The following is a 13,006-nucleotide window of genomic DNA, read 5'->3' as shown; positions in this document are numbered from 1 at the left end:
CTTGTGGCATTGCCTATTCTTGAAGCTCAGATTTCATTGGTTAACGGCTTGTCTGTATTTTCGGGCTGGGTTTTTCTCACCTTCCTCTTCCCTATATGGTTCAGGTCAGGCAGGTTGACTGACTAATCAAGCACTAAATTACGTAATACTATAGTCAGAAAACCATTTGCTAGTAGTTTTAGGACTGATCTCCTAGAAAAGCATCTCCATTAAACTTGTCTCTAGATGAAAGGATGAAGTGCTCTAAAATCTCCTGGTGCCTCCTGCTGTTGGACTAAAATCATCATAACTTGATGAGAGCAGTTTTAATATTACCAGTGACAGGGACTAGTCAGGGCCTCCTTAGGCATAGGCAACCACCAAGACTGGAGGCAGGAGCACACAGATTCGTAGGTATTATTATGAGTCACTAGCTGGGCCCACGTCCTCATTTTAGGTTTGATAGCATTTTAGTAGATAAAGGTAAATGGCTTGGATGTGAATTGAGCTGCGGTTTGGGGAATGCCTCGAAGGGGACTGGTGGCAGCTCCCGGGCCTAGCAGATCCCCATGCACTAAATAGAAGTGAAGAAGTTAAAGAACTGAAAAGGGGAGGGAGGGGCACGTAAACGAGAATGAACAGCTTGTAGAACTGGGGGAACCTGTATAGATAAGAACCGGAAGGAGCATTTGGAGGCGTGGTCAAGCTCCAGAAATTCTGATACTTTATCTCCAATTATTTCAATCTGCTGATCCAGCCATCCATCCAAAGTGGGCCTGCAGTGGCGGCAGGCTAAGCAGGATAATCCAGATGTCCTTCTCCCCAGCCATACTTTCCAGTTCCTCCGGGGGGATCCCGAGGCATTTCTAGGTCAGATTTGGTTATCCTAACCAGAATCACGAACCTTCTCAATTTGGTACTTTTGACACAAAGTAGCAGAGGATTTCTGCCAAGATCCCTCCTCACCTTGTTGCTAAGGCTGAGCTGAGCAGACACCCTGCGAAGGAAGCTCATTTCAGCCATTTGTATTTAAGGTTACTGTGGCACCAATCTGCCAGTCCAACTTGCCCTCCACCTTTGAAACATTCATGAATAAAATCCCAAAATAATTAAACTCCCTTGCTTAAGGCAGCCTCTCTGCCCCAACCCACTGGGAACATTCCATTGTTTTCTAGCATATTATCCAAATATTTAAATAATTTCTTACAAAAAATGCTGTGAAAGGTACTTTGAAATTATTTGATCCAAGGAATTTAGTCTGTGATATAAATTACATAATTACATACACCCTTGAAAAGTTATGCCTGGCTTCACGAGGACTATGACACTGCTATAATCCATTTTCAGAAAGTTGTAATGGAGCTGCCACAAAAGAATTTTATATGTCAGCAGGAACAAACAAGTCAAAAGCATCTGACAGAGATAAAATCACAAGAAGACATCAAGAAAGTCATTGTAAACTCACCACCAGAGACCACAGACCTTTAAATCCCTCCAGAGATGTTACACAAGAGATAAAAGTGAAGATAATTTACGATAAGGTCACTATAAAGTCAGCACTGCAGAGTCTAGACATGCTGTTAAACACTGTCAAACCATAATGTTATGGGAGAGTTACAGTGACACCACTGGGAAATGTAGAACACCATAAAGCACCATATGGTTACTAAAAAGTTGACTTCACTCTAACACTTAACATGAGGTCCCCATCAGATTACTGATAGGAATGGTAGCAATGGCTTTCTGTGGCTTTCCCTCCATCCTCTGCTGTGGATGATGCTATATCACTGCTGGAGCTGGTGATTCTCTGCATCCTCAGCATAACAAATAGATATTAAATAAAGCATTTCCCTATCAGGAACATGCCATGCCAGGATTCCCCTCTACCTCCTCCTTTCTCTTCCTCCTCTTGTATCAGTTCACCCTTGCAGCGGTATTTTTGACCCAAACCCAACAGCCTAACATGATCCCATATAATTAAGCAGGGTTTAAGACCAACTGATCCCCTTGGAGAGCCTTGTCTTCCATACATTCCAATTAAAAGCGATTACACACAGTGGTCTTTTACTGCTAAGAGGCCTCTGTCAACTCCTCATCAGTCCCCTCCACCAACCCTTCACCCACCTACCCTCTAGTGCTATCCATTCCCAGGGTTTCAGCTGTCACCCATCACCTCAATGCATCAATCTCAATAATGTTTCTTTTCTCGTTTCTTCTAGCATTTCTTTTCATCTATTCCCATCTCGAGCGGGTATTTGCTCGTGTTACACATATATTCTGCCTTCCCATTTTTTGCATTCTCAGCTTCTAGTCTTATGACGGCTAATTTGCATGAAGAAGAGATCTGTATATTCGCTCTTAAATAGAAGGCCGAGACAAAAGCTCGAGCCAGCAAATCCTTAAATCTTGTCAACTTTCACTCAAGGCACCACCACCCGCCCCACCACCCACGGCCCAGTCCTCTCCCTTCCTTATTCTTCTGGGAAATGCCTGCAGGGAGTTGAATAGAAGTCCCGCATTTCCACATGAAGTGAGCAGCTAGCAGCGATCTTCTCTCCCCTGGCAAGGTTTACTTTTCTTCTAGCTGTGAGAAAGCTTGGTGGAACTGTGGTTATGAATATTCATGCCAAAGAGGTCCCTGTCAATCAGTCAAAGGGGAGCCGAGGAGGGAATTAATGTCGCTGGCCATTCATTTAAGTGTGGATAGAAATACTTTGGCCATTTCATTACTAAGTCCTGAGTACTGTATTTTTTTATTGGAATATTTATCAATATATGCTTCGAGTCATGGTTATTTGCTTTACTAGGTTTGCATCAAGCATTTACAACTATGCAGCCATATTTATTCATCTCCATGAAGCAAAAATCACTCTATTGTTGAAAGATATCCATGTCTCCAGTACTGATGCGTGATTGTCATGAGTGTATTCAGCCTGCTGACAAGGACACTTTATAGCAGCACTCTTAGGAAAATGACTATACAAGTGATTAATTTGAAGAGCTTTCATAATGAATTACAATGGATTCATGCTGATATCTTTGCTTTATATAAAATGTAGTAACTCAGTTTTCCTTTTGCATGACCCAGTGCTCTCCAAGCTTTAGCTGTGGACAGTCCTTGAAAACTGTCTTGTTCACATAACTGTAAGTGTAAATAATTTAAATATTAAAGTAGTTATTAGGAAACATTGTTCTGAATAAGAATGGGGTCAGGCCAATATCTGCATCGTCAAGTTTGCATGTGACTGAAATGATGAGTTGTTCAAGTGTTTGTCTCACTCCAGCCCCATATTCAAATAATAAATCTTTGCCCTCATGTGCACACTAATCAAATAATTTTTGTTTGATTCCATTAAATGTAACGTTTTACACTGTACTTATGTAATAAAATTACCTGGAAAACTTACATGTAATCAAATTACTTAAAGTCAGCATTTTATGCATTAATATTTTTGGAGTGCTCACGGAAAAACCAATGTTTTGATACAGGAGAAGTAAAAACTTTGAGCTTCTAAAGGCTTTAAAAAGACTCAAGATCTGATTGTGTCTTTTGAAGAACTAATGCATAAATTCATTCAAAACAGAAATGGTAGAAACTGTGGCATATATGAGATTTATAATCACCACATCTGAATGAAAGTCAAATTACTTTATTAATGTAATGGGGCATGGACCAAAGATTTGGAATCTGAATCTCAGCAAAAGTTTGCTTACTTAAATGGAAGTTAGACACCTCACATTATCACACATTAGTTGGGTTTTTTTTGTTTTTGTTTATTTTTTTTATCTTGTTTATGTAGCAAACATTAATGAACTGTAGTCCTCTGAATGTCAGAAGTGACAGCAATGTGAGCGCTGGAAAGTGGCTCAGGGGGTTGGAGCCTCCTTATCTTTTGGTCCATCTCATCCTCTCAAACTACCACTGCAGGGGCCCAAAAATCAGACATCTCATTGCCATATGTTTTTGAAACAGATGATTTCAATGCCACTGCAGAATTGTGCAGCTTTGTGAGAGAGGAGCTGAGCATACGTTTCTCTGTCATTTTCATTTACACACAATTTGTGCACAACATCTACAACCTAATGCAACGCTATCAAGTGTCAGTTTGTGCACTGTTATTCCCATTTTTAAACAACATCCCATCTCCCCCACTCCCAATGGTGGTGTTTTTACTCCAGTCGTTGTTCTCGGAAATTTCCAGAAAGCGGTCCCAGTGTGGGTGTTCGGATCAGGTATAAACACTTCTGAAGCCTTAGGAACCACTTCTTAGAGCCCATAACCCGGCCCAAAGGGTTAGTTTATGGTCTCTCAGAACTGGTCAAATCAAACATCTTTATGGTGTTGTTTGCATAATGGGTCTAACAGCGCACATTTTCAGACAATGTTAGTGTTGCACTGGATTGAACAAGACATAAAAAAGGGGGCTGGATAGAGAAGTAGGGATGAATGTGAATCTTGAATTTTTGGAACGTTGCAGTCAGCATTCAGGTTATCTAGTACCTGTATCATGACAAGCTATCTGAAATGTCAGACTTGCCAGGACTGAGCCCAGACCCCAAACAGGCCTGAGGTATGGTGAAACGTGAGATAGTAAAATGCAATGTGGAAACATATCCAGGAATTCTGAAAGATTATCAGTGATCAAAGAAGTGGTTTTTAACGCTACAATTTTACAACTCTGGAAACTTCACTTGCAGCTAATGTGGGACATGCTGAATGACATTCAGGATTGAATCCACCAGATTTAATGCTTTCACGTGTTTGGCAAACACCTTCACTGCTGCCTTAAATAGCTAAATTCCCAAGCATCAGCACCACATTCTTTCTTATGCTGCACAAGAATTCTAACAGCAGTCATAGAAGCATTATCAAAATAATGAGCAAGAACTTCCCCTGCAAGGCGTGAAATCCACGTCAAACGTGGGTCCTGCCCCGCCACACTAGAGATAAAGAGCAGGGTATCTGTGTGGAACGACAGTGAGGAAAATAGGGGACGGGTAAGGAGCACAACACAGTTGGGAAGATCAGAAAGAGAATGGGGTGCAGAGAGAGAGGGAGTCAGAAAAAAAGCACTGTTGGGCACCACTGACAGAGGCATAAATCCAGGCACTCACATTCGGATTCAAATGCAAATCCTGTACCGAGCAGCTAGTGGAAAGGCTAACCTCTATTTAGCCAAGTCCCAGTGTGTGGGTATGCTACCCCCAACTGACGGGAACACCTCTTTCTCCTCTGTGTGTTTCAGAATATTTCTTTGTGCGGTTCATAGTTCTTTTATTTGTGCTAGAAGCAGCACAGCAGATATTTTCTAACTTTGCTATTTGGTTTTTGTGTACGTGCATGTTATAGTGGGCGGGGCTGTACCCCCTACCATGCACACCCCTATGTGCACATCCATGCCCATCCCTATTCTTCTCTTTCTGTTCCCACCTCCTTGCCCCTGCAGCAAGGGAGTCAGAAATGAACCTGAACTGATTGAAAGTCAAAAGAAGTTGCCGGGGCAGGTTTACTGGGGCAGAAGCAGTTGCCGGGGCAGTGGTTGGTTACCAAGGAAGGAGGGGGGTGGAAAGCCCCAGTGGTTGCCAGGGGGCAGCCTGTTGGTTGCTCGGGAGTTCCATAGCCATTGGGAGAGTGTTAAAGCCATTAGGATGCCTTACCATATGAAAGGCTTGGTGGGTGTGGCAGGGCCGAAGATGAGTCCTGGGAGGATAGCCCCACTGCCAAACAGTAGGAGCCCTACAAAAGAGTCTTTCACTCGGCCACTACTGCCCCCCTGCTAACACTCACACACTCATACAGCCTCCACCCAGCACTCCCATCCCATTCAGAGCCAGCTACCATGGCCACAAAATAGGGGAATTCCCCCTTCAACTACAGGAATGACGGGACAAACTGAGGAGAGAGAGAAAGCTGAAAGAAAAGGAGTCAAGAAAGAGGAGACTTAAAGTGGAGCGGCTCTCAACCAGCTTGCGTGGAGATGTGTGCTTTCCACTGGTTTGGGTAGTTTCCCAGGAAGGCCAGTCCAAACCCCCAGGGAGATCCTGATTACTGGGGGCAACAGCTCCCTGGTGCTCCCCATCCTGTCCAGGAGAAGAAATCTTTATTTCCCTCTTAGTTACGAGCAGAGGCACTGTTTACTATGCAGTAATGAAAAAGACCTAAAAATAGCACGAGCTAATACAACCCAAACAGCCAGGAAAGGAAATCTGGGTGTAAATAACTGTGTGTGGATGTTTGTGTGGACTCATAGCCGCAGGTACGGGCAGCGGCGAAGAGAAGCAGCGATAAAAGCCAGCCTCTGTTTCCTGTCCTCGGTGGGCTAATGGTGGGGATTTACTGGCCTTTTATTATGATTGCCCCAATTAGCTGTAAAGCAGCACTGGACCAAGCCTCTAACTGCCTGTTTGTCTGTCTCTGTCTCAGCCTCAGCATTAGTACTGCAACAACTCTGCCTCTTAAAGAATGGCAGCAGCTTAAAACGAAAATAAAAACTGAGAATGTGATTCATGGCACAACTTTTACATCAGTTTTAGAGTAAGTTACTGTCACAAAGAAAAGTTTCATGCTGCAATACAGAAAAATAATCAATAATAAGGGAGGTTAACAGATCAGTGCATCCAAATTGCAATGGAGAAAAGACACATTCAATCTGTGTCACCCAATGGATAGGCTGATCACGTTATAAAGAGTCTGACTAGCTGCTCTATGATGCTGAAACTATTCAGTTGTGTGCTGGGCTAACATTTTAGCAAGTGAATACTAATGAGGGTTTCCATAAATGTGAATAATATCTTAACTGGAAGAAAACTGCTTAATGTTGAAATCGGATATGCATCTTGAAATGCACCGTGGGACTATGTGTCCTTTACTCATCGATACACTAAAACTAAAAAGTGAAATAAACAGCACTCTGCCATAAATAGATGTTGTACTCCTTTTAAAGTTGTTTCACATTTAGATCTACTCGTCACGCCAGCCATGTAAGCACTTTGAGCTGTTATTTGGTTGGTGCTTCTGCCACTGCTCCACCCATTGATCATTGTATTTCTGCTTCCATGGGTGAAAACGTCCTGGGCTTCATGCTGATGTTAATGGAATGTCATTGTTTTTATTTGATTCATCGTTATATTGAATAAAGTGGATACAGAAGAGATTACCAGAGTAAGAGGCATCATCCTCTGGCAACCCATCCATTATTTCTTGAGCTATTAATAGGCAGTGGACTAAAAAAAACGACTGACACTGCAGTCTAATTCTACGAATTCTCGGGACTGCATTTAGGATTTGCATAGCCTACTTTCTTGGAACATTTTTCTGTTTGCATTGACCAACACTTATGCTGAGAATAGCCATCTGATGGCCTGCATAGCAGTGAAAGCTAAAGCTGTTGTTTTAGCTCTTCATGCACACAGTCAAGTTGAGCTTCTTCATTATCTCTTTACATTTGCTGAGCTGCAGACGCCCAAGATAGGCTTTTAAAAGGAAATGTCACTTTTTTCTTCATGAGTCAACATTGTACAAAAGCCTTTCGCAAGACGTTTAACTGAACTAGGTCATTCAGAGTCATGTATTTTAGAATAACTAACTAACAGGAAACTTATTAGTAGCATTGTAGTTGGACAGAATACCAAATGTGGGATGCGTCAGTTTGTGAATTTTACAACGGTTCATGGGATTGTTTTACTTTCATGTCTTCTTAAACCATCTGAGTGGGAGCCAATGAAATTTGAGGACACACGACCCTAGAGGCAGTGTGAGGCATTTGAGGAATACAGTTTAACTTTCGTTGTGACTTCTAGATGAGTCATAAAGGTGATTACAGTTCAGATCTAGCCATGGTTTGATGTCATAGCTGGATTATTTCAGTCGGTATATTACTCTGTGTTGAACCGTTACTAATTAACATACATCCTTTTTTAGTTTTAGTACTACCAGTCTGTCCGTCTTTGTCTTCAATTCTTGTTTCACTGTCCACATGCTGTTTGTTTCAGCTACTTTTGCTTTTGGTTTTCCTGCACTTTGTTTGTAACAGTCCATCAGTTCTTTTCCCCCCCTGAGCTGATCTCAGTCCAGGCTTTCTGTCAGTCCAAACATCTGTGCTGAACTAATCTTAATGGAGCATTTTCTATGTTGGTCTCGTTACACAACCGCTCACCGCATTTTGTAACATCAAGACAAAATGCATCAATTATCTGTCCACATGGCAACACAGAACAATTTAAATAAGCATAATGGAGTCTTGAATTCCTTCTCATTTGAGGGTTTCCTTTTGTTCTCAGTGGTCAGAGGTTTTTTATTGTTGGAGGAGGCCGACCACTTGAGATGCAAATAGGGACGAAAACAACATTTGAGGGAGCTTTGTGTAAGTTTCACTGCTTAAACCCACAGAATAAACCGTTGTACAGTTTGGCCCAACTTGTCCACCAATTTCCTGATAATGAGTCAGACGTCAAGGTAGTGAGTCAGTGTATCGGCTAGTGTGTGGGTGGGTAGTACACGTGGGTGTACTACTCCCACTCGGTTGGGTATGACTAAGGGGCATCTTATGTGTGTGTGTGCATGTGTGTGAGAAGACAGAGCAAGAGGGGGGCGTGTTTGAGATGGCAAAATGTGATTGGTCAGTTCCTTGCTGAGCCACAAACTATGCAGAGATTGGATATAGCACAATAAGATTATTTCATATCCATCATTTCAGCCTTTATGTGAAATGTGGGAAACTGTTTTGGTGGTCATTCAAGGAAATATTTGGGGAAACACAGAAAGCAAAAGTTAGAAAAAAACAGTGTGTGCTGCTGTCATGTTTGTGTGTTAGCAAGACGGCTATTAGAAAGGAACAGCTCAAGGCAACCTTAATAAAGAGAACAGGGAGAAATAATTCAACTGTGTTGAACTTATTTTTTGTTGAGAGCAGAAGCTACCCCCAGAAAAAAAACACAGCCACCAAGTTTCTAACACTGTCTGTAGGCAGAGTTTATTACTTTTTAACAAATTAGACTAGCATCCTCGCCCCTGATTTGTTTTTATGCTAAGCTAATCGTCTTTTGGCTTAAGAATTTTGATTGCAAAAAGCAAAAATGGAGCTACAGCCATGAGACTGTGGCAGTATTTGCTGTCAGAGTTGCTATCTCAGAGTGAATTGTTAACTGAATATAGGCTACAGGTATTTGGAATAAATGAGAGAGTTTTGGAGAATTATTAAGCTAAGAATAATATGGGGTACTGTGAGGTGCAAGCTATCCATGTGCAGCAGTTTCAGTGAGTAAAATTTCTGTATTCTGTTTGCATTAATTAACAGGCATGTTTGTCTGTTTCACTCATAGGCTTTGTGGCTGCATTGCTAACCAAGCATGCTAACTTTAGCTCTCTCTCAGCACTTTACTTTCTTGTCCAAATGCAATAGCATATCATTAGCCAAAACACTGTCTTCCAGTTACCTCTGAATTTGGAATAAAGCCTTTTATAATAGTTTTTTTTTTTTTTTTTGCACTTAGTAATATGCCGCTGCACATTCACGAATAGAGCCTGGTCAGTATGTATGTATATGTATCTATGTATGGCTTATTTAGTGAGTCCAAAATACATGACTGTGGCAGGACAGATGAAGGGTTTTACAGTTTATTACTGTTTACTTTCACTGTCACTATCTTGGATTGTTCACCTGGGCTGGGTGGGGCTGCTCCAACTTTGCAAGTAGGACTGGTTCCTGAATCTGTCTGATTACTTCCAACTTAATATCGAAAACACCATAATGTTGAGACATCAGCACGTTGCGTCAGGATACCAGTAAATGATATCGTGGTGGCTGCATACATCTTTTTATATATAGTCTATATCAGGGGTCCCCAATCCCAGTCCACGAGGGCCGGTGTCCCTGCAGGTTTTAGATCTCACCCTGGGTCAACACTCCTGAATCACATGATTAAGTCATTACCAGGCCTTCTGGAGAACTTCAAGACATGTTGAGAAGGTAATTTATCCATTCAAATCAGCTGCGATGGATCAAGGACGCATCTAAAACCTGCAGGGACACCGGCCCTCGTGGACTGGGATTGGGGACCCCTGGTCTATATCTAGAGCCTGAACTGGTAAAGTTCTCCTAGTGGCGGAAAAAAGGCTTTCTTACCTTCCGTGTCATTACACCAGAATGAAGGATTGAAAACAAAACATATTTTTCCACATACTGAGGACATTTTATGAATTTGAAACCTCTACAAATAATATACTAATCATGAAAAAGGTATAAATCCATTTTATTTATGGTACTTTGTGTCTTCACAGACATTTTATTAATTTTTAAAGTCTCTGTGAGAAATAATGGACAATGGGCAACTGGACATTTAAGGGGTGACTGTAAATAATTGGCAGCAGCCTGAGTGGCAGTGCTTTACTGAAATATATACACAAACCAAAAAACTAAACAAAAAAACAATTAAACTAAACGTAAAAAAAGCTATAGACTAGCATGTCGTTAGCCAAAACACTGTCCTCCAGTTACCGCTAAAACTAAACTGCTATGTGTCGGTAACTAGGCAGCTCTTCTGAAAACCTTTTCTACCTGTTTTCCTCGTGTAATCTTGTTTTCCCTGTGTTCACAGACTCACCTGGAGCCTCATTTTCTCTCTCCACCAGAACACATGTCTTGCCTCCTTGCCTGCTTGCTTGACTTCCTCTGTGATCCAGTTGCCTAAGGGCCATCCTTCCCTGCTCCAGTCGCCAATTCCCCGTTGCCGTATCTAACCCGAATCACATTCCCTAATATTTTCTGCTGCTTAATAAAGACTCTTGTAAATAGTTAGACTACGCGTTTTGGTGTCTGCATTTTGGTGTCCACTCCTTGTGCGAACCTTGGGTTCATGACAGCTGTGCTCTGATGTCCCTCAAGAACACACAGAGCAAAAATACAGTGTTTTGTTAAGTGCTTAAAAGGCAGATACACACAGGAGAAAACTTGACCATGATTCGTGCACTTATTTGATCTCAGTTAAAGTTGCAGTGTAGTATTCACTGAGTCATGGAACAAACTGTATTTTAGCTCAAGTGTTTCTGTTGCGAAGGAAAATCGGACAACAGCATTCTGGCATGAATCAGCAGCTGCCTGCTGATGCTGCCAGTCTAGTGGGGCCTGCAGACTTCAGTGACCTGTAAACACACAGACATGCACGCACACACACACACACACACACCAGCAACAACAGCAGCCAGAATGATTAGTCACGGGGTCCGTTCCCTCTCTGTGTTTATCAATTAACACTGAGAACGTGGGAAAAGGAGGCAGAAAAAGTCCAAGAGGATTAAAAGACAGACTGACAGCAACACATGTTTCTTGACTCCTTCCACCTCTCTGTCTCTTTCCTGTCTCCTTGCTCTTTATCCATTTTTTCTTCTCTTTCTGTATCATCTCTCTCTGCACACCAGTGCAAATCTGTCACCGCCATCTCTGTCTTCCTTTTCATTGATTTCAGCCAATCTACCGCGGGTGGATAAAGTTTGTGTTGTCCAACTTCTCCTGGCAGTTTGGAAAAGCTATCTCACATGAGACCCCATAAAGATTACTAGAAAGCGTCAGAGGCACTCATTGGAAAACACCGTATGGTGTGAATGACAACTGCAACCACATAAACATAAGATTTGCAACACAAGGAGAGAGACACGGACAGTTTTACAGCGCACACGCTGTCACCGCTGGATTAAGCAGAACGGGGTTTTGGCTCCACTAAGACATCTTTGTTTCCAAAAGTATTTCGAAATAAAATTATTAAGTGGGAATAAATGTGTGCTGATGGACTTGTCTAAACCCAAATGAGGTTAAAATTAACAGAAGTGGGAATATATTTGGAGCGCAAAAGGATCCCTGAACATTAGATCATTTTGGAAGTGCTGGACAATCATGGGTAAGAGCACAGTTCTCAATCAGCATGCAACTGCTTTGTGTTTTTCAACTTGTGTGCGAAATGTCCATTAGGATATATTATATAAGAAGGTAAGTACTTAAAATGAACATAAGGCATAATCTTTTAGTATGGTTCGCATAAAGTATTGGCATTAACTTTGTAGCTGGATAAATTACATTTTTGCATGATTATGGTGTGAGATGAAAACATGAACTTTCATGTCAACACAAATGCCAAATAGCCAAACTACAATCTGTCCACCAATCGTCCTGACAGCTCCGCCATGGGAAACCGCTTCACCCATTTAGGAACAGAATAACATCTCCGTGTTTACATTTCAAATATCCAACTTTGGGTCGACTGAGCTACGTCTGTGGGAGAGGAATGTGTAGGGTAGTTTTGCTGTCGCTACCGGTCAGCCATTTTGGATCTGTAAGCCCCCACATGTAAGCCAGCTGTTTCTTCAAGCCCAACTAAGCTCCTTGGTATTGGAGCTAATTTGACCCATGGAAGGCCAATTGAGACCAAGCTGGGAATTTGAGCTTAGATCAGTAGAGCGAACCACTGGCCAGTAGTGAGAGCGTAGGCCGTGAGGGTAATATAATTAATTCTTTCTTTTTTACATTTTGATACAATTTGTTTCACTATAATTTACATCACATTTTTTTCTCCAAAGGTACTTGGGTTGCTGAAAATCAATTTCGACATAACATTCATCACCCAGTTTTTAAATTTTTCTGCAGTATGACTCTCTCTTTCCTATTCTCATTCTCTCCTCCTCACAAAGACTAACACCAGCAGCATAGCAGCCAGCAAGCATGTTCTGCTCCAAGGGATGACGGTGGCTCAGAGGCCTGTTGTCTTGGTTGCTAGTGTCAGGGAGATGGAGGGTCATGCATACTGATGGTGTTTGAACTTCTCCTAAAGTGATTATTTATGCACAGCCGGACTCGCTTGGTCAAGTCGGGATTAACTTCATGAAAATGCAAAAGGGCACACAGGCAGGCACACACAAATGCGCGTATGCACACACACACACACACGCACAGTGTCGTGCTTTCATGGCCCAGTGCCTAGCTTTTGCCTACAGTCCCAGCCTCAGCAGTTTGAGGACAGGGCCCTGCTAACCCCCACA

Source organism: Simochromis diagramma, unplaced genomic scaffold, assembly GCF_900408965.1.
Source record: "Simochromis diagramma unplaced genomic scaffold, fSimDia1.1 OVJJ01000486.1, whole genome shotgun sequence".
Lineage (NCBI taxonomy): Eukaryota > Metazoa > Chordata > Actinopteri > Cichliformes > Cichlidae > Simochromis > Simochromis diagramma.
This window is presented reverse-complemented; position numbering follows the sequence as displayed.